The following is a 23471-nucleotide window of genomic DNA, read 5'->3' as shown; positions in this document are numbered from 1 at the left end:
GTCTGAAGGGTGGCCCCCGGTCAACTGCACCCAGAAGCCAGCTGGGGATCTGCACAAGTGAAGTTGACAAAAGGGGCTCTTCAAACACTTCTTGTTAATGAGCTAAATTGCAGATTACCCTGCAGAGAGGCGTTCCAAATGAGGCTAGTTCAATGCTGTGCTTTAGGAATGCTCTGCATAAAAAGCGAGGGGCCTGGCTGGTGTGGCTCAGTGGCTGAGGTTGGTCCCATGCACCAAGAGGTCATGGGTTCAAATTCCGGTCAGGGCACCTGCCCAGGTTTCGGCCTCCGTCCCCAGTAGGGGTCGTGAGGAGGCAGCCGATTGATGTTTCTATCTTCCCCTCTCTTTCTTCTTCTCTCTCTAAAATCAATAAAAACATATTTTTTAAAAAGGTAGGGTTAAATTTTAGATGTGCCGATTATTAAACCCAAAACTGTCCTTTTTATTAAAAAGTAAGTGAAGACTATGTAGCATTTCTGCTCTGTACAGTGTTTTAAACCTAGAGAAATGTTAATTCCTGGACTGGGCTGCCACTGCCCTTTATCTGACAGAATGCTTAGGGCAGTGGTTCTCAACCTTCCTAATGCCGTGACCCTTTAATACAGTTCCTCATGTTGTGGTGACCCCCAACCATAAAATTATTTTTGTTGCTACTTCATAACTGTAATTTTGCTGCTGTTATGAATCATAATGTAAATATCTGATATGCAGGATGTATGTTCATTGTTACAAATTGACCATAATTAAAACATAGTGATTAATCACAAAAAACAACATGTAATTATATATGTGTTTTCCGATGGTCTTAGGCGACCCCTGTGAAAGGGTCGTTTGACCCCCAAAGGGGTCGCAACCCACAGGTTGAGAACCGCTGGCTTAGGGGATTAATCCACCACCACAGGGCTTCTACTACACCTGTTATGTAAATAGGTACCGACCACACAGGTGCATTCACAAGTCAAAGAACAGTTGAGCATTTTCCTAGATTACATCTTTTCAGAGTTCCTTGGTTCAGGAGATCTTCAATCATGGAGCCGAATTATTCTGAATCAGCTAATGACATGTCTTTTGTAGTGAGTGTTCCTTGTGTTGTAGACAGAAATTGCCTTAAACAGGAGGTCAACTTCTTTTTTTTTTTAATTGTTGAAAGTATTACATATGTCCGCTTTTTCGCCCCATTGACCTCTTCTAGCCTGCCCCGCCCCTTAATGTCCTTCAAGAGACCAGTGCGATGTGCACAGTAGCATCAGGAAATATCATCAATGAAAGTACTCTTTTTACTGAGCACTCCTATGTGCAAAATACTTACATAATTGCTATGTGTGTATTAGCTCATTGCATCCTCTTAACACTGGAGAAAATGCTATTATTATTCTCACTTTGAAAATAAGGAAATTAAGGCTTACAAACAATTACTCTGTACCCACATAAGTAGTATATTAGCTATCTTTTGTTCCATTACAAATTATCTTACAGTTAAGAGGCTTAACATAGGATAGACTTTTATCATCTCCTAGGTCAGGTTCGCAAGTACTTTAGTGGTACTTCTGGCACAGGGCCTCTCATGAGGTTACAAACAAGATGAGAGTTGGGGCTGCAGTAATCTGAGGACTTACCTGGGGCTAAAGAGTCTGCTTCCAAGATGACTCATTCATAGGGCTGGTGAACTGATGCTGGCTTTTGGAAGGAGGCCTCATTTTTTTTACCAATGTGGGCATCAGTAGGGGATACAACATTGCAGCTGGTTTTCTCCAGAGTGAATAATCCCAGAGACAGACCAAGATGGAAAATTCAATGTCTTTATATTCCAGTTCCAGAAGTCACACGGGTACTTCCACTGTGTTCTGTTGGATACACAAGCTTACAATGATTCAGTAGAGGAAGCTCCTAAACACGGGCATGCCTACAGGGAGAATCACTGGCAGACATCTCGGAGATGGTAGAATTTGGATTTAAGCCTGGGTCTATTTTCTGAAAAGTTGTACTCTGGACTACCTTATGATACTACCTCCCTTACAAAAAATTCTCCCGAAGTGTTCAAGATATTTAGATAGTCATGAAAGAGTCAACAATGATAAAATAAGAAAAACTGCAGTGTACGGAGTACCTACTATGTCCCGGACATTCCACTAAATTATCTGCACCATTTCCCCATCAGATTAATGATAAGACTCAGAGAACTTCAATGACTTGCTCAGAGTCTCAGTAGTGAAGTCAAAATTGTCTTTATGAATGTAACTTCTGTGTGAGATGAATGAGCAAGTATGAACGGAGGCTACTTATGTGGAGGGGAGAAAGAAGCCAATGTAGCATGAGTCTGCGATTGAGAGAAGATTGGCAACAGAAACCAGAGTTGGAGCTGAAAATTAGACTGATTTAGGCAACAGAAAATCATTACTCAGATGGGATTCCATTGAGCTAAATTTGGGAGTAAAACCTAAGAAACAGATCAGGTGAAAGAGTTCTCAGGGCACCAATTATACACTGCAGTTAGTCAAATATCTATTGACCTCAAAATCTAGTTCTGTTCAGCTGAGTACATTTATCTTACTCAGAGACATCCATTTTAAAGACCAGGAGATAAAAGAGAGAAAGAGAGAGAGGAAAAAAAAAAACTTGGTTTCTGAACATCTCTTTAGACTAGATATATTTATTTGGGCAAGTAGAAAATTCCTTAAAGCCAAATATATTTTTCGCCTTAAAAGATTCTTTTTTCACCATTATTCATCGCTTAAATAATACACAACCTTACAAATCCAATCCATGAATTAATCATAGTGTCAATGGGCATCTGCTCAGCTCTGTTCTAGAGATTTTCCAAGTATAATCCATGCCCTAGAGAAGCTTAGATTTATTTGGAGAGAAAGACTTAAGCGGCGAGCTCTGTGCAAGCAAGTCTACGTAGTGATTATTTGAAAGGGCACTTGTTTATAGTCTCTAAGCTTAGAGGGAGGACAGGGGGATGTTATCTGTGAAGGCAATGGTAGTAGGAGAAGAATGGGTGGAGAAGAAGGGATTTGAATCCTGCTGTGTTGATGGTAAGGTTTGGATTGTTCTCATGTATTTATTTGGGTTTCTGCAAAAGCAAAGCCTGAGACAAAGCCTGGGGTGCAAGCAGTTTTTGGGTGAGATGCCCCCCCCCCCCCCCGTCAAAAAAAAGTAAGAGTAATGAAGAATATATAGAGCAGGGGTCCTCAAATTTTTAAACAGGGGCCAGTTCACTGTCCCTCAGACCCTTGGAGGGCCGGACTATAAAAAAAAAAACTACGAACAAATTCCTATGCACACTGCACATATCTTATTTTGAAGTAAAAAAACAAAACGGGAACAAATACAATATTTGCATTTGCATGTGGCCCGCGGGCCGTAGTTTGAGGACCCCTAATATAGAGTAATAGTGAGACAGGGAAGGAGTCAATAAAGGGTGCACTACCACTGCCGGGTTCAGCTCTTTGGGGGACCTTGGAGAAGCATATAGAATGACTCCCAGAAGTTTCTATCTGAAGGACAGGAAGCTGGGGCATTAGTTCATGTGCTGCCATTCCTCATGGCTTGAGGGTTAACCCCAGGGGTATTAGCCTTCATGCCTTTCCCGACTGTGACAGGATGTGAGCTGAGTGACCTTCCCTGGCTTTGAAGTTAAAAAAAAAAAAAGGAAATACTGTCCCATGCCCTTGAGATGGCAGAGAGCATGGCATTGCCCAGCACAGCTGTGGCTGAACTCAGAGGTGGGTGGCAGAAATGTGGGACAAGGCACAAAAATCATCTGTTATCATCAGAAAAGTGAAAACTGCCTTCCTTGTACCCTCCCCTTAATTGTCCTCAGCCAGCAGTAGGTCACATGGCCACCTCTAGCTAGAGACTACCTTCCTCTTAGTGGGGTGTTCTCTAAGTAAGAGTACAGCCTGGAAGGAAGAATGGAATGGGTACTGGGCAGGCAACTAGCACGGTCTGTTTAGTGCAGTGGTTCTCAACCTTCCTAATGCCGCGACCCTTTAATACAGTTCCTTATGTTGTGGTGACCCCCAATTTCATTGTTACAAATTGAACATAATTAAAGTATAGTGATTAATCACAAACACAATGTGTAATTATGTGTTTTCCGATGGTCTTAAGCGACCCCTGTGAAAGGGTCATTCGACCCCCAAAGGGGTCACGACCTACAGGTTGAGAACCGCTGGCTTAGTGTGATGTCGAACAAAGTAACCACTCCTCCCCCTCCCCTATGTAGAGCTGATCCAGTTCCTCCCAAATATCCACGAGTCAGGCATTGTGGGGACAGTTATGTTAGGAGCCACCAGCCCAACTTCCCACCAGCAACTGGGCAGCATTTCACTTCGGTGATTTTTATGTCCTCATGCCTTACGGAGTGTGTGGCAACGTGGCAGCCAAGCATATAACCCACCATTTACACAACTGCATGCACCCTCTTCCAGGAATTTAGCTCAGAAGTGCAGTCCTTGAGCAGAGCACAAGGTGAAGGATGGGCTGTCCTGTTGGAAACAAGGGAGAGAGGGGACCCGCGGTGCTGGGGTTCTTGTTCCAGCATCTAGAAGCTGTTCTGGAATCTGGAGAAGGCTGTGTGTAGATTAAATAGGAGTCCCAGAGGTGAAGTATAATTTTGAAAGGCATTTGGGGGTCAGAGGAGCTTAGCTTAAAGCAGTGGTTCTCAACCTTCCTAATGCCGTGACCCTTTAATACAGTTCCTCATGTTATGGTGACCCCCAATTTCATTGTTACAAATTGAACATAATTAAAGCATAGTGATTAATCACAAAAACAATATGTAATTACATATGTGTTTTCCGATGGTCTTAGGAGACCCCTGTGAAAGGGTCGTTCCACCCACAAAGGGGTCTCGACCCACAGGTTGAGAACCGCTGGCTTAAAGGAAACTAAGATCTCCTCTCTCAGGACCCCATGCTTTTTATTAACACAATGTGTGCTGAGGCCAGGCAGAGATATACACTTCAAAGGGTCAGGGTTTCCTATACAGAGTCCATTGTCAGAATGGGGGAATTAGCTTACGGCTGTTCAGGTGTTTGGCCAGTAGGAGGCAATAACATGTAGATTAAGATGCCCTGAGCTGTCTGGCAAAAAACAATCAATTTAATGTATCCTATTCAGGTTGGGGGAAATGCCATCAGCCATTCCCAACAGGTGACAACATATGTGACTCAGCCCTTGTTGAGTCCCCAAGTTCCACCAACCTTTTGATGAAACTCTTGCAATTATGACATGCTGGAATTGGCTTCGGCACTGCAGTGGAACTCTTGGTGCTCGTTTTTGCTGCTGGATTGTTGACGTGGCAATATCTCTGGGCTGAACTGACCTGGGAAGGTAAGAGTCCGCAAGACCCTTGGAACCCGTGAAAACCTTGACAGACGTGGCCTCTCGCCTCTTCCTCTCAGTCTTTGCTGGCTTTTTCCCAGAAGGAATCATCAGGACTCTTGCAACTTGATTTACTCCTTCCAGAAACCTCCCACACAGGAAAAGTGTGCAACCTGGGAATTCAGTCTTGTCTTTTATCCATTTCCTCCCATTCCCCTCTCTGTGGGGAAATAATTGTATGGAGGCTGTTGCCGCTGGTGGCCATGGTAACAGAGTAATTGACATACAGTCTGAAAGTCATAAACTTAATGAAACTATAGTTTTTATTGCGCTTCCCCCCATCTCTGATTAAATCAGATCTGCATAATGTGAAGATATTAAATTTCCACGTTTCTCATTTTCTCTCCCCTGCCAATAGGAAGAAGGCTCTGTTGTGAGGAAACCCTGCCGGTGAGCTGGGAACAACATGGCTCTAGATTTTGCTGGGGGAGAAATGTATTTTTAATAATTGGTGCTGGCTGGCCCATAAAGCAAAGCTAACTTTTGAGAAATGCTGGGATTCTGGCTCCATGGACGTACCGCTGTTCCCCTCCGGCAGGTAGAGACGTTACGGAGATTTGGAAGAGTCACAGAGGAGGGAAGAAGTGACCACAGGGGACAGCGCATCCAGGAGTCACCAACATTCAAGAACAGATTGCAGAGCCCGGGCCTGGGCTAGGCCTGTGTGAGATCTGGGCTTGGAGAGGAATGATTGGAGCCCCTGAGTGCAAGCCCACAGCCTAAGGACAAGCTCACCTGGATCCCTTCTTTCAACAAAGACAACAAGAATGGGGGCTGGGGATGAGTCTGTCCTGGCCAAACAGAAACCCGCTGTGAGTGTGTTTCGAGCACTGTGCTAGGCGTTCCGGGATTTTGAAGATCAATGAACTCATACTTATGCTGTAAGAGCTTTCTTTCTATCAGGGGCGCTGTGCAAACAACTACCAAGTGAGAGGTCATGTGATGAGAAACACAAAGCTCTGCAGAAATGTTTCGAAGGCGCAGTTACTTCTAGCAGGGCCTCAAGAAGCTCTTACGGAGCTGCTGCCCTAGCCAGAGCTTGTAGATGCCGGCAGCCTGCAAATGCCTCACTAGGAGACTGCATCCTCTTGAATTTTGATTAATGTTATTTCAGAAGAAAATAGAACAAAGCAGAAAGGTGGGTATAATAAGGCACTGTTTCTCAACTGGAGATGATTTTTCTTCCTCCCCTCCACCCAGAGAACCTTGGCATCTAGTGGGAAGGGGCCAGGGATGCTGGTTAACAGTCTACGATACACAAAATAGTTCCCTGTAATAAAGAATCATCTAACCAAACTGTCAATAGTGATGAGGTTGAGAAACCTTGGTGTAAGGGAAAACTCAGAGCTATTGACAAGCCACCGATGCCCTTGAAGACCAGGAGACAGGCAGCTCAGGAGATGCTTAGGCTAAGGACAGATGAGGGATGGTCAGGGTCAGGGTGATGCGAGTGAGGGAGCCCAGCTCTCTGCATCCAAGGCTGGAGCAGGGGGAGGCCTGGGCAGCTCAGGCTGAGATAGAGACTGGAAAGGAGTCACAGTGAGTATTGCTGATTTCACTTATGCTCATGTGGCAGGGGACTGGGTCCCCCCCCCCCCCCCCCCCCCCCCGCACACACACACCTCTTTTCTCTCACCTTCTCTTCCTTTCTTGGATTATTTTTTTCTATTCTGTTTTTGCAAAGATTAAGCAGCAGGCAGATAAGGACAATGTGTTTTAAGTCAGGATTAAAGAGGTGAGATGGGGAGAGGGTCCAATTCCAGGGCCTCCTGCCCCAGTTTAAGACTTTCCAGTAAAGGAGAACCGCCATTCACTTTCTCAAGTGAAAAAGAAAATGGGGAAAAAACACACATGAAGGTGTTTGAAATTCTTGGGCTTAGGTCCTTGATTTTAATTTTCAACAAGCATTCAAGGTAGTTGCCACCCATTAATGAATGAAGAAGCAAGACCTCGGAGACATTAAGGAATGTCCCAAGATGACACAGACAGCAAATAGCTGTCTTGGCATCTATTACATAAATGAGCCAAAGGGACCTGTGGACATGGGCCTCTCGGTTGTTTATTTCTTCACCCATCATCTCAAAAGCCCGCTGGAGCCAAAATCACATTTTTACACATCTAAGTGCTTTAAAAACCTCCCAGCCCAGCTGGGTGGCTCAGTTGGTTGGAGCATCATTCTGTGCACCAAAAGGTTGTGGGTTCGATTCCCTGTCAGAGCACATACCTCGGTTTCAGGTTCGATCCAGTCAGGGCACATATGGGGGGCAACTGATCAATGTTTCTCTCTCTTCCTTCCTCTGCCTCTAAAATTAATAAAAACATATCCCCCGATGAGGATTGGGAAAAAAACAAAAGCTCCCAAATCAGACTTTTAGCCATGTAGAGCTTGCCTGCTTTGCATACTTCAGGAAACCTCATCCCACATCTGCTGGCAACAGACAAGATAAACCCCAAGCCGTAAAGACATTGAGCTGCCGTAACCCTGCACCCTGGCCCTTCGGCTCTCTGGAACATGGCCCCCAACTTGGCTGCTGAGTGACAACCCCGAACCTAAGCCCCTTCTCTGATCTCCCCTTACCAGGGAGTTCTCCACCCTCCTCCTCCTCTGATGTGGCCTCTCACTCCTAAGCCTTGGACCTTCTCCTGTGACCCTGCCAAGCCCCGGCCAGTACAGTTTGTCATGGGTTACTGTCCCTTGTGGTACCTTTTCCTGTGACGTGCCTCCAACCCCCCTACAGCCTCCTACATGTTCCAAGTCAGATTTTTAGACTCTGACCCCCAGAGTGTCTCTCTCTACCCCACAGCTTTCACCTCAGCTTCAAACTCCTCAATAAATGTAATCATACAAAAGATACAGCATCTGAGCACTATTCCTAGAGGAGGACCAGGGGTTCATCTGGAACCGAATCCATTTGACTCACTTCCCCCAACCCTGGGAAAAACCTGTGCCACCCAGAAAGTTCTTGTAGAGACACTATTAATATTAATATTATTATTGCTGTTATTGTTATTGTTGCTGCAATATCCACATTCATGTTCCGGAAGGGATACAGCAAGGAATAACATCCAAGAACGTTAATAATCATCATCCTACTATCAATGACTCCCACCCATTGAGCTTTCGCTCTGTGGCAGGCACTTACTGTGCTGGCTCAGCACAGCTCTGAAAGGTCAAGGTCTGCAGAATCACAGAGTGGCAACGTCACGTCTCTGATTAGGCCATAGTATCATCCATGTAACTGCTAAGGATTCCCTCTCCCCCCTGGTCTCCCCTTGTATCCTGTCCATGGACCACCTTACCTACATTTCCTGATATATCACAGGGGATTAACCCACCAAAAAGTTGCTCCTGACTTGGTCTCTGTCCTGGTTCACCAGTTTCCTGGTGGCTGAGCTACTTCCATCCTTTCTGGCCCAACCCCGCTACTCCCCAGGCTGAAAGGGATCCCCACAGGGAGAGGAAACCAGGCCTTTTAGCAGACAGAACATGGGCCCTGTGGATCCTGAAGTGAGTGGGTGCTCAGGAGAGGGCGGGAGAGCTGTTATTTTCCAAAGTTAAGCTCTAAGACATCCATTAGGTCTTCCTAACAGATCGCTGGCTGCAGGAAACGCAACACAAAGAGCAGTGGTTATGAATATTGCAGGCCGCATGGACCGCTGAGGGCCACAAGTCTTGGCATGGTCTAGTTCCTTATAAATGACAGAAATGACCTCCCAAGGCTGTGCAGGTTCGAGGGAAACTCAACTGAAATGCACCCCTTTTCCATCAAGGATGGGCCATGTTGAAGGCAGTTCCAGGCAGCACCAGGCAGGTGGTTCAGGGAGCTGAGGGGAGACTGAGGCTAGGGTGCAACTGGTTGGTGGAAGGGGGCGACCTATGGGTCCCCATCTGGTTTCTCCCTTTCCTAACCCCCAATGCTGCCCAGGAACTTGGAAGGTAACAAAGCTCAGTGACAATGCTCTGTATTGAATTTCTAGAGAAATGTCAGAAACATGAATTGAGTCCTGTGATGATTTTGGGGGTCCATTCTGGCTTGGGGTTCACCAGTCCTTCAGAGCCGGGTTTTGACTTTTGCCAAGGTAACCTGAGTATAGTACCTGCCGAAAGATAAATAATGGAAATTGTAATAATCATATTTAGATGCTTTACTAAATGTCAGGCTGTTTTCTGAGTGCCTTACATGTATTTTTTTACATATATTTTTATTGATTTCAGAAAGGAAGGGGGAGAGAGAGAGAAACATCAATGATGAGAGAGAATTATTGATCAACTGCCTCCTGCATGCCCCACACAGGGGATCAAGCCCGAAACCCGGATATACGCCCTGATGAGGAATCGAACCATGACCTCCAGGTTCATAGGTCGATGCTCAACCATTGAGCCACACCGGCCAGGTGCCTTACATGTATTTTTAACTTTTTCAATCTTCACAACTTTATGAAGTAAGGCTTATATCAGCCCCACCTGACATTTCAATGTAAGGAAATCAAGGCCCAGAGATTAGCAAATGGCCTACACATCTCGCAGCGGATAAATGGAAACCAGGCCTTGGGCCTCAGACCTCATGTGCTTCACTGCACGTATCATGCAGCTTCAGGGCCACGTGGAATACTGTCTGGCCTTTCACAGGTACAGACAGCTACCAGAGAGAGAACATGCAGCATGTGAGCTGAGCTCTTTTCTATTTTCTCAAAACAAAATTTTCACATTTAATAAAAGTAATATGTAAAATATTAACCCACCATAATTTTTTTTAACATGTCAGGAAAAAGAAAATCCAGCAAAGAATTTAAATACAAAAATGTAGGTATGATGTGAGACCTTCCTTGCTAATTTTTAGTGTAATATATATATATATATATATATATATATATATATCCTCACCAGAGGATATGTTTATTGATTTTAGAGAGAGAGAGGAAGGGAGAGAGAGAAACATCAATTGGTTGCCTCCTGTATGTACCCTGACCGGGGATCCAACCCACAATCTAGGCATGTGCCCTTTGGTGTACAAGATGATGCTCCAACAGTGATGCTCACTGCTCTCACCAGGAGCCTACAGACAAAGTCGGGCTTCAGTCCCAATCCCAGGTGGGATATGATTTTCCTCATCTGATTTTGGGTTTTCTGATTGCGGTTCTGTCGCTAAGTGGTTTGAGCCCTGTCTAGAAGCAGGGCCCCTGGGAGACTTGAAGCGCTCCTGTTGAGTGTGGCATTTCATGGAGCAACTTTGGGATTAGATCTTACACCTGGTGTTGACGAAACTTTCCTGTCTGGCTGGTAAGAATGATTTGGGATGCTAGTTCACAATTCTGCTCTCAGGCCTTGCTCCAGGTCGAGTGAATCAGAATCTTCAAGAAGAGAAAAGCCTGACCTTGGTCATAACTGCACCATGAGATCCTCATTCGAGTGGCCTGATTGGGACTGAAGCATGACTTTGTCTGTAGGCTCTTGGTGAGAACAGTGAGCAGCTGGGGTTGGTGATGTGCTTAGCCTTCCTGCATTGATCGGTGGCTATTGATAGCCTCCTCAGTCACTGTCCCCTGGGTAGTGGCCTTGTTCCCAGCACACGCCTGCCACACTTTTTCTATTTCCAGAAAGAAGAACCTACAAACCAGGACATGAAACAGTTGCATTCAGTCCTTGCATTAACAACAGGAAAGTCATTGAATTAGTATCCTAAGTGTCCCCTCCCTGGTCAGACCAAGTGACAGAACAAGGAAGGAAGGGAGTGGGGAGTCCAGGCATCAGGCTGCAGTGACATGAAGGGAAATGCAGGTCTCAGTCTGGGAGATCGATTTCAAAGTGGGAGGAGAACTGGCCATGGGTACCATTAGCCGGAAGTCTGAGCTCAGCCTCAGAGCCAGGTCTACATGCAGAAGGAGACAGGGCGTGTGGCAGTGGGGGTCCAGGATGCTATGGGGCAGTCTGGCTGCTGGGGGCAAAGAGCCAGTGATGGGTGACTCCGGCTCATGTGCAGGAAATTCAGACCATCTGAGGGATCCAAATCAGCACCTTCATTACAGGAAAAGAGACTGGGCCTGGAGGATGAAGCAGAGTGAAGTGGGTGGAATTTTAAAATGAAATACTGACCAAGGAATTCTTTAATTCTCTTTCTCTAAGGACAAGGTTGACTCCCAAATCTATGGAGTGTAAGAAAGTACTTTCATAGTCGGTCACAAGATAGAGAAGATTCTGCTTGGAGGGTTAGAGATCCTCAAACACAGGCCAAACAGAATTTCTACTGTCTGCCTGTTCATCTCCAGATGCTATTGAAAGCCGCCCGATCAAAGACTGCTCACTGAGTCTCCCTCCTGTTTAACCTTGAAAGGTATAAAGAAAAAAAGGAAAAACTCCGCTGTGTTTTCGACTCACACAACGCTCTGGTACCAAATGCATATGGCTTTTTCTCACACCAAGCAATTCTCCAATTTTCTGACACCAATTCAATTCAATTCAGAAGCTATCTAACTGGAGTCAGCACGGACCCCTCAGGTTAAGGCCTCAGTCCCAAAGGACTGCCCCCACTTCAGACACCAGTCACAAGTCAAGGTTGTCACCTATATGTCTGACCAACTAGCTATAAATCAGAGGTTTCCTCCTAAGATATAACTGTTTGCTAGAAAGGCTCACAGAACTAAAACAAACAAACAAAACAAACAAACAAACAAACAAAAAACAGCTTACTTACTAAATTACTGGTTTATTTCAGACGAGATCAGGTGTGTTCAGGGTGGTATGGCCGTAGACTTACTGGTTTATTTCAAAGAATGTAAGTTATAAACAGCCAGAAAGAAGAGATGCACAGAGCAGGGTGTGGGGAGGGAACATGGAGCTTCCTTGCCTTCCCTGGGGGCACCACGCTTCCCATCTCCACGCTCTCGCCAACCTGGAGCCCTCTGAAGCCCTTCCGCTAGGATTCTTATAGAGTTTTATTATATTGGCATGATTGTTTCAATCATTGGCTACTGGTGACTAAATGCAATCTCTAGCCTCTTTCCTTTCCCAGAAGGTCTAGGTGGGGGAGGAGCAGGGAGCTGAAAGTTCCAACCCTTTAATCACATGGTTGATTCCACTGGCAACCAGTCCCCATCCTAAGGGGCTTCCCAAACGTCACCTCATTAACCTAAGCTCAGTGTGGCTGAAAGGGCTTGTTATAACTAGGCTCACGTAAGAAAGTCCAAGGATTTCAGGAGCTGTGTGCCAGGAATTCTGCTTGAAGACCCAATATATATATTTTTATTACAAATCACAATATCACGGGAGGCCACAGGGAAGGGTGGGAAGCCTGCAGGTATCCCAGGTGTGCTCATCCATGTGCTCAAATACCTTATGTCCCACGCCTTCCGTAATTCTGATCGCCTGCCCCCTGTTTGGTCTGGACCATAGGTCACTTTAACCAGGTCCACCCGAATCAGGTCCAGGTCCAGCTCGCTCAGGTCCATCCGCAGCTGTCCATGAGCAGGCACCAGCCGAGGACAGCCTTCTCAATGCCAGTGTCGTCATGTCTCCAAGTGCCATTCACACGGCTCTGTTCTCTGACATGAACACCAGCATCAGGGAGTTTACACCCTGTGTGAAAGATACCACATGGCCTATGCTTGTTACTCATCAGAATGACATAAGGAGGCACTTTTTTTTCATGACATAAAGCAAAGCCATCTGGGGAGAAATGATTTTCCTGAAGCAGGTTCAAGACAACCAATGAGAGAGAGACAATGCAACCCCCTGAGCCCCTGGCACACCCAGCACCCGCCTCTTTGCATTTTCTTCAGTTTGTTCCATGTGATACATCTCACTGGGTACCTTCTGGCCTCCCCAGGTGCTGGAAGGGCCTCCCCAGGAAGCCCAGCACATGCTCACAGAGCCAGATGAGGGCCCCAGCCCGTGTCTCAGCCCTAACGAAGGCTCCCTGTGAAGAACTGAGCGCAAGCACAGATTGCACGTGGGAGAGGATGTTCCCTCTGTGTCTGCTTGGAACGCTGTTTCTCAGCTCATCGTGCCAAGAGAGGAAAATGAATGGGGATTGCCCGAACCACATTTGAGCTGAGACCAATTAGTTCACGGGAATCATGGGACGCTGCAAGAAGGTGTTTCCTTTTGCTCTTTTCATCCCTCACGAAGATCTATGGGCAGGTTGGTGGGCCAGTCAACTACCATTTGCTGACAGACCTTTTTCCCACCCTTGCACCTGCTCTGCTCCTACTGAGGGTCCCCACTGTGGCCACGGTTTCTGAGCTCTGGGATATCTCCTGTGGCCTCTGCCCCCAAGGCAGCAGTGTTTTCCATCGTTACTCATCTTGGCTTCCCATCTTTTCGACCACCTGTGTAGCCAAGTCCCTGAATTATACTGTCCCTCTCTGTTATACTGATCTCTAGTTCTTCCTCCTTCTTGGCTGACAAAGTTCTTAAGTAATAGCTAACACTTTTATATCATTGGTAGATACTTTTGATTAATTTATTTAATCCTCACAACTTGTTTCTTTGAGGACTGTCATTATCCCCACTCTACAGATGTGGAGACCAATAGAGAGGTCACAGTATATTAGCCGTGGAGCAGGCATTGAAGATGGGCTCCAAAGTCCATGCTTTGAACCAGAAATAAGAACACAACAAACAAAACACACACTCGTACAAATTAATATGTCTTGATTCACAGAATTTTTGAAGCAAGGGCTTATTAGAATAACAGTTCTCCAAATGCAGCTACTGGACCAACAGCATTAGTATCACCAAAAACCTTGTTAAAAATGTAAATCTTGGGCTCCACCCCATCTATGGAGTCAGGAATGGGGAGGGGGACGGGTAACACTTTGTCTTTTAACAGCCTCCAGGGCATCCAGATGCTTAGCGAAGTTTGGGAATCACTGCTCTACAGCATGGTTCCATCCTTGGACACTGAGGTCCTAGAACAGTTCTTGCACCACTCCTGTTCTCTCCCCAGAAACCAAGTAGTAGCTCATTTGCCTCCTTCTCACCTCTCCTGCCTCCATCACCTCCTATTCCTCTTGATATGACTCATTTAAGTGGCTGTGCATATCCTTTTATCTTGGGGAGACTCTGTGGTAGGAAGAATAATGACCCCTCAAAGATGTCCACATCCTAATCCAGGAAACCTGTGGATATATTACATTACCTGCCCAGGGGGGGATTAAGGTTACCAATCAGATGACCTGAAAATGCCATTTGCAACAACATAGATGGATCTTGAGAACATCATACTAAGCTAAATAAGTTAGTCAGAAAAAGCTAAGAACCATATGAATTTATTCATATGCGGGTTATAAAAAAGAAACTCATAGACACAGACAAAAGTATCGTGGTTATCAAAGAGAAGGAGTGGATAGTAAAGGGTAAAGGGGACCAAATATATGATAACTGAAAATTATTTGACTTTGGGTGGTGGGCACATGATGCAATATACAGATGATGTATCATAAAACTGTGTACATAAAACCTATGTAATTTTATTAACCAAGTAGAGGCCCAGTGCATGGATTTGTGCACTGGTGGGGTCCCTCAGCCTGGCCTTCGCCCTCTCCCAATCTGGGACCCCTCAGGGGAGGCTGCCTGTGGGGATCAGGTTGAAACCAGCAGTCTGACATCCCCCAAGGAATGTAGTAGTGTGCAAAGTGTCAGGTGGCTGGGGAGGAGCCCGAGCCCAGGTCGGGTGCCATGCTGCTCCCACTCATGCCAGCCCTGCTGTGCCTGCTGCCATCGCCACTTGGTAGCTCCTGCATTGGGCATCTGCCCCCTGGTGGTCAGTGTGCATCATAGCGATCAGTCAACCTGTTATTCGGTCATTCAGTTGCTTAGGCTTTTATGTATATAGATGTCACCCTAATAATTTTAATAAAAATAAAAATAAAGGTACTAAAGAAAAAGATTATCCCAGTGGGTCCAAATGTAATTATAAGGGAAATCCTTATAAGGGGGAGAGAGAGAAAGATAAATCAGAACTAGAGATTCATGAAGATGGAGGAAGGGAACACAGGGCAAGGAATTCAAGCAGCCTCTAGGAGCTGGAAAAGGTGAGAAAACAAGTTCTCCCTTTAAACCACTAGAAGAAATAGTCCTGCCAACTCCTTGATTTTAGTCCAGTGAAGTCCATTTTAAACTTCTGACATCAGCACTGTGAGATAACAAGTTTGTATTGTTTAAAGTCACCGAGTTTCCGGTAACTTGTTATAGCAGCCACTGTAAACTAATACACACGCCAAAAAGGCATTCCAGGGAATATTTGACATTCACAGCTGTAGTCCTAACGAGCCTTTGCAACTCATTTCTCACATCTCTTTTTCTCCAATCTCATCCTAGCTTTTTATGCTTCCAAATCGGAGTCAATTTTTCATCCCTCTCCTTTGCCTAAATGCTGTCACTGTGTCATCTGGAGCTCCTACTCTATGACTAGTTACCTCCACTCTAACTTCAGTCTTCTCTTGGAACATTCCTTCTCTGATGCTGGACACCATCTGGACGCCCTGGTGTCTCTGAAGGCCAATCCAGCAGAGACTGAGTTTTCTTTCACAGCCTAATGACCTCAAGGTCTGGAAGTAGTTTCTCTATTCTCCTAACTTACCATTGCCACCTCCAGGTAATCTACTTACTCCCTCCCTCCTGCAAAAACTTTTTCTTATTTAAAGTTCATGCTACTTAGCTCTATCACTCTCTCACCCTTCTCTCTCCTACCATCTATTAGCCTGCCAGTCACTCCCCATCATTTACTGAAGATGTTAAGTCTTACACATTATATGTCTACCATTTTCCCCGTCGACATTCTTTTTTAAAAATGTTTTTATTGATTTTCAGAGAGAGAGGAAAAGAGAGGGACAGGGAGATAGAAATATCAATGAGAGAGAAACATCATCAATTGGCTGCTTCCTGCACCGCCCCTTCTGGGGATCTAGCCCTCAACCTGAGCATGTGCCATGACCAGAAATCAAACCACGATCTTTTGGTTCCAGGGTCAACACTCATCCACTGAGCAACACTGGCCAGGCCCAGTCAACATTCTTAATGATAGGAACATCTCTGCCAATGACTCAGATAGCACCCTGCCCTCCCAGTTCAATGACACTTCCAACTTTATGTCATCTACTCTCTTCTATGGCAACACATATTCATTGTCACCCCCAGTAATCAAATTTCCCTCAAAACTAACTTTAAAAGTTTGATGGTAGCCTGGCCAGTATGGCTCAGTGGTTGAGCATTGACCTATGAACCAGGAGGTCACAGTTCGATTCCTGGTCAGGGCACATGCCTGGGCTTCAGGCTCGATCCCCAGTGGGGGGGCATGCAGGAGGCAGCCAAACAGTGATTCTCTCTCATCATTGATGTTTCTATCTCTATCTCCCTCTCCCTTCCTCTCTGAAATCAATAAGAATATATTTTTTAAAAAAGAGTTTGACTCTATGACCACCTCCTCTAGGTCTTTGACTCTGGTACCTTCCAATGCTCCAGCTCTTTGATTTCATTGTGACTTCCTTACCTCATCCTCACTTTTCTAATTGCCCAGCTATATGAGTTTAATCACTTCCTTGCAAATATTCTCAGTCCCTTGACCCCTCACCCCCCACTGCCCACCTACCCATCTCAGTGCTTTGCTCACTTGGTAATCTCCAGCCCTGTCTGAACCCATATAATTGCCTTTTTTATGCTGTAACATGGGCAACTGAGCTCTGGGTAGAAAAATCACAGATTTAAAAATCACAGCCGTTATCTGCCTGGTGCATCTGTTCCCCTTCATTACTAAATTCCCTTCTCCACACCCTGAGATGGCTATTTCATAGCTTGTTTTTTTGCTCATAACTTCCCCCACTCTTCTTTCCCACACACTCAGCTGGTGATGTGCCCTCACACTTACTGAAAAAAAAGTAAGCCATCAAATGGAAATGCTCTCAACGTTCCATCAGCAAATCCACGCCTTTATTTATTTGTATCCATCTTCTCCTTTTCCCTCCTTTTGTAATAAAGAGAGCATTTCACTGCTGGGGTCCAGCCCCAGCGGGTCCAGGGAGTCAGCGAAGAATGAATAACACAGAGGCAGTGTTCAGGTGATCATCATAGCCAGGTTCTTCTCTTTTATTGTCATCTAACATCTGTATATATACTATTTGGTCCCAATCCTATCCATTCTATACAAAAGGCCAGGGGGCTTCCCATCTCCATTCAAAGGTTACTCTATTGTTCCACCAAGCTACAAGGAAGTAACTGAAGGAGGTCACTCCAAGCAAAGATCAAAGCGACCAACCACCCCTCTGACACTCAGTTCAAGGGTTTACTGATAAAAATCCTCACCTGGGGAAACAACCCCTCTTCTCCTAGCCAGGTTCCTTCCCCTATTGTCCTCTTACTTCTGCATTTATCCTATTTGATCTTAATCCCATCCATTCCATTCCAAAGGCTAGGGCATTTCTCATCTCCATTTCAAGGTTACTTGAAACATCCCTGCAGAGACTGCCTCAAGCAGCCAGGGTGGGTCAGCTTCCAGCATTTCACCACTAGCCCACACTGAGTCCTTCCACTGCTGGCCTGAGTGGCATTCCCTTCCGCTCACCCAAATAATTGGCTGCTTTGGTTTTCCTTTCTCTCTCCCCCATCATAGATCTTTCTGGAGGGAAATCAATAATTTCAAATGCTCCTATTAGGAATGAAGAAAGGTCTAAAATCAATTACCTAAATTTTCACTTTCAAAAATTAGATGAAAACTAGGAAAGTTGACTGAAAATAAGTCAAAAGCAATAATTGGGGTAAGAGCAGGAATCAGTAAAATTGAAAACCATCAACAAAGCCAAAATTTAGTTCTTTTGACCAAAAGATGAACAAAACTGATAAGTCCCAAGCAAGACTGATGAAATAGAGGGAGAGAACACCAATGATCAATGTCAGAAATGAAAGGATCATCCTGACAGACTGTATTTATCAAATTATTAAAATGGAATACCGGGGATAACTTTATGTCAACAAAATTGACTCTAGATGAAATGGGCCACTTCCCTGAAAAACTGACATGAGGATAACCTTGTATCTAACAAATAATTAAACCGATTTATCAAAAACCTCACCATAAAGAAAACTTCAGGTCCACTTGGTTTCAGCGGAGAATTTTATCACAATTTCAAGGAAGATTTGGAGTTATTTAACATCAAATTTACACACCCTATTTCAGAAAGTAAAAAGGGATGAACTATTGACAGAGGCCACAAAGGAGCAGAGGGAGTCATATACCAAAAAAGTATGGTTTTATGATTGTATTTAAGTTCTAGTATAAATAAAACTAATTTATTAGGATTTCCTCTGTTGGGGTGAGAGATTAACTGGAAGAGTATCATAGGGTACTTTCTGGGATAGGAGGTTGCATGAATGTCAAACTTATACATTATGCATTTCAAAATGAGTAAATCTGATGAATAAACAAGAAGATTGGGGAGTAGATGGAGGAAGAGATGGGCCAGACAGGCAGAAATGGGTTGTTGAAGTTGGGTGAAGGCAGAATGGGTGTTTATTACCTTATTCTGTGTGTATTAGGTGTGCTTTAAATTCCCCATAATAAAGAGTTTAAAATGGAATAGTCATGAAGTTTGATTTATAAAGGGAGATGTTATATTTGTGACTCACACTGTTTCAAAGCTGCATAGTTCAGGTTTGCACAAAATGGAGTACATTTATATTTCCTTCCAGTCTTATTTTTTAAATTGTTCTTGACTGTACTGAATATGCAATTTTGCACCCAGCTTTCCTACTACCATAAGCATCTTTGCACAGTTTTACAGTCTCTTAATGGCTACCCCTCTGGCTTCTTAATGCTGAAACTCACATTTTGTCTCATTATTCTACCTACATTGAAAGTTAGTGCTACTCAAAATAATGTATCTCAAGTGCACTCGTCAGGAATACACATTTAACTGCTTACATTCTTAATTATACCCACCCTATACTTAGGATTTAAGGTAGCCTAAAAAGACACATAAAATACAAGATAGAATGAGTTTAAAACAGAATATAAAAGGAAAGAGAAAGAAGGTTAAAGATAGAGCTGAATCAAGGCTATTTAAGGAATAAAAACCACACACCCATCTTCATCAAAGTAAATCTCAATAAACCCCACTCAAAACAACTAACTTTGAGCAAAGATGTTTTGTGTGTGTATTGGTTGGAGCAGGGGTGGGGAGGGGAGAACCTCAAAGATTAACCAGATGGCCTACAAAAGGGGGACCACACAAATAAACCTCTTCTAGGAAATAGCTTTCTTTGAGCCAGGAAAAAATTGTGGAATATCTGCACAATTGATATCTTTAGGATCGTTGATAACTTCAGGAGTAGCTGAGAATAGCTTTTCATCTTGGAATAGCTGAGAGGCAGAGGAGAGGAGTGGTTTCAAATCCCAGCTCTACTGTTTCACAGCCGGTTACCTTGAGAAAATGATTTTATCTGTCTCATTTTTCATGTCAGCCTTTGTGACACTGAGAGCAATAAACATCCACCCATAGTATTGTTGTGAAGATTGAATGCAGATTCAACAAATACTCATTGAGACACACTGGTGGCAGGCACTGCCACCCCTTCCTGTGGGTCTGTGTTTTAAGACAAAGCAAATATCCAGTGTGGCCTGGAACAGAGGGAGCCAGGGTGCCAGTGGAGAGAGGTGAGGTTGGAGAAGTGGAAGAGGCCAGAGCTGCTGGCAACACGGGAAGCAACCTGGCTTTTATTCCATGGTAAAGGGAAGCCATTGGAAGATCTGACCCGTGGAATTCAGTGATCTGATCGATGTTATTAAGCCACTGAGTGGAGGATGGATTGTAGAGGGGCAGAAGTGAGAGGCCAGCTAGGAGGCTGTTATATATAGATACTCAGTACTGTACCTGCCATATCACAAAGCAATGAATCATGAGTCAAGTCAGCTTGGAAGGCTTTGTAAAAGTTATTCCTTTGTTGACACAGAAGAGGTTAATTGGAGGAAAGGGTCTCTTTTTATTTGTTTCTCTCAACCTTCCTCTGATTTCTCCCAGCCCCCTGCCTTTGAAAGTAGTCATAATGACATAGTTACAACAATGAAAATAACAAGCCACCATACTGGGGTTGGCAGAGCAAAAATATGGAAAGAGCCTGGGCCTTATTGAGTTGGTTGAGCAGCTTAACCAGTCCTAGGCTTCTCATCAGCAGACTCTGCACTCTGTGGGATAACCAAAAGGATTTCTGTATCAGCCTCTACGAACTGGCACTCTGTTACTTGCACCAAAGGCACTCCTAATTTCTAGAGCCCCTTTAACCTTATTTACTAGACCAGTGATGGCGAACCTATGACACGCGTGTAAGAGGTGACACGCGAACTCATTATTTTGGTTGATTTTTCTTTGTTAAATGGCATTTAAATATGTAAAATAAATATCAAAAATATAAGTCTTTGTTTTACTATGGTTGCAATTATCAAAAAATTTCTATATGTGACACAGCACCAGAGTTAAGTTAGGGTTTTTCAAAATGCTGACACGCCGAGCTCAAAAGTTTTGCCATCACTGCACCAGACCCATACCTCAGGTAACTGCAATGCAGAATTTGACCAGTTTAAGAGCTCAACTCAGGCTGTTTGTTGTTTGTTTGTTTCTTTATTTATTTATTTAAATCATAAAGTTATGTTGCCCAGACAGCAGGCTCAGTGGTTGAGCAACAACCTATGAACCAGGAGGTTGCAATTCGATTCCTGGTCAGCGCACATGCCCAGGTTTTGGGCTCAATCTCCACTGGGGGGTGTGCAGGAGGCAGCCAATCAATGATTCTCTCTCATCATTGATGTTTCTCTCTCTCTCTCCTTTACTCTCTGAAATAAATAAAAATATTAAAAAATAAAAATAATAAAGTTATGTCAAGTTCTATATTAAGACATCTCCTGTATAAATTGCAACACATATGTCACACAGAGAAGCAATCCCTTATTCTTTAAAAACACCAAGGAAAGTATCATTGGATTTACTACTTAAGGTAACAATCAATTCCCAGCAAATAATCAGTTGTTCTGTGGATTAACTAGAAAACATAAAATTTAAGTGGTCATGAAACAAGACCAATATCCTGTCATACCAAATTTACATTGGCAGGGAAATGTCCATGTGAAGATAAGTTACATCCGGTTTTTAAGAAATGAAATCAAAACAGACCAAAAAGAAAAAAAAAATACATCACATGAACCAAGCCAACCCCCAAGATTTACAAAGATCGGGCTTGCCAATTTATAGCAACTATTTGCCAGAGTTCCCAGGTTCATTCTCCGACAGCTGGTACAGTGAAGATTGAACACTCCGCACGGAAGGGCGGAGGCGCTTCCATCTGTGGTCATTACCTGATCCCGCTGATTTCAGCCGCCAAGACGAACTCCATGGGGCGTGTAGTTTTCGTTTTTCATTTTTAAAAATAGTTTATTATAGAATATTTCTAACCCAGAGAAGAGAGCAGAACATAATATGACATACATCCATGTGCTCTCTGCTGATATTTGACAAATGTTCACATTTTGCCATTTGCTTTGGATTTTTAAAAATAAAACTTTACAGAGACTCTAAAGTATCTGGTGAGTATCCAACACAGTCCTGGCTTCTTATTGTTTTAATTTGTATTTCATGGTGCATGTCTCCGCACCATTAGACCACCTGCACATCTCTAACTTCATCCATATGAAGACAGCTGCTACATGGAAATCTGTCTTCAAAACATTCTCTGGTGAGTGGAATTAAGCAGTGAAGCTTCTTGGCCTGCCTCTACATTCCCTGGTTCCCCTCTAATACTCCACACTCCACATTTCACATTACTGCTCAAATCATTAAAACAACACCTTTTCCCTTTGTCTCAGCAATCTTCCAATTAACTGTGGCTCTTACAAGTTTCAAGTGACATTTCAGATGCCTGGGAACAGTGCCTGAGGCAACCTTCAAGGCTAGTTAAGATTCTGGTCACCAATTCAGATGTTCCTATTCCTGAGGGGGAGAAGCAGGGGAGATGGTGGGATCCCATAACACCTCTCCTGTATCAGCTCCCATTCTGAGCCTGTCACTCTCCCCAAATCTCCATGTGCTCACAAACCTAGAAACCTCCACACTCCTTTTGGGTTTTTATGGAGGCTTTGTGTCTCCAGGCCTGCCCTCTGCCCCTGTCCTGCTTTGTGCCTACTATGGACTCACATTTCACTCTGTTAAGTTTTATCTTCAGAGGGTCAGAGAATTAATGTGTGAGCAGAGAACTAAAGGATGATTTGAAGTCGTAAAGGAAAACACCAGGAGTGGGCGGTGTGGGACCACCTTACAATATCCCCCCAAATTCACCTTTTGATATGTGTGCAACGGAAGTCGGTAAAAAAAAAACAGGAGCCGGGGACATGTAACTATATGACATTGCTCCATTGAGTAACCGTGTATTTGGTTGAGTTTAAATAGTGTTGAAAATAGTGTTGAAAATATCTGCTCCTAAATAATATAATCAAAGCTATGCCGCACCTTTTGCTAAGATAATACATTTGATCTTTCAGATCCTTATTTTTCCAGAACAGAAATCCTACTCAATAGTGGATGAGATTTGTTTTGCAAAATTCTCAAGTGAGCCTGTTCTGATCCTCAGTAATCTTCAATTTCTTTATCAAAAGCTCACAACTAATTTTAACACAGTGAATAAATTAGTGTTAATATAAATTTAAATAATTCATTATGGAATTTTGTCAGACAGGAAAATCTATTTTGAAGAATTTAGTTTCAACCATTAAAAAAAATCAGGTCAGTTTTGTCCATTTTCAGTATTCTGTCAACCTACTTATGCTTCATAGCCTTTCACAGAAAGCAGTGATTCTTCAGTAACATCTGCACATCCCTTTGGTTTTCTAGGGTCTAGTTTATAGTCTCCAGTCTCTTGGACTCCTTGGACTCCTCTAACTAGCTTCCTTCCTATCTGGGGTTTGGGTTGTCTCATGGTTAGTCTAGCCTTCTTGATTTGAAGATAATTTCTCTAATGGAGACGAAAGGAAGACAATACAACAAAATAAGAGTGAATAGCCCTTTCCCTGTCATCTGTTAAGATAATAGCATTCGTCCCCAAGCAG

This window comes from Myotis yumanensis, unplaced genomic scaffold (genome assembly GCF_028538775.1).
Source record: "Myotis yumanensis isolate MYYU_CA2020_CCGP unplaced genomic scaffold, mMyoYum1.0.hap1 SCAF_16, whole genome shotgun sequence".
NCBI lineage: Eukaryota > Metazoa > Chordata > Mammalia > Chiroptera > Vespertilionidae > Myotis > Myotis yumanensis.
The sequence above is the reverse complement of the archived record's forward strand: the minus strand, read 5'-3'. Positions refer to the sequence as shown.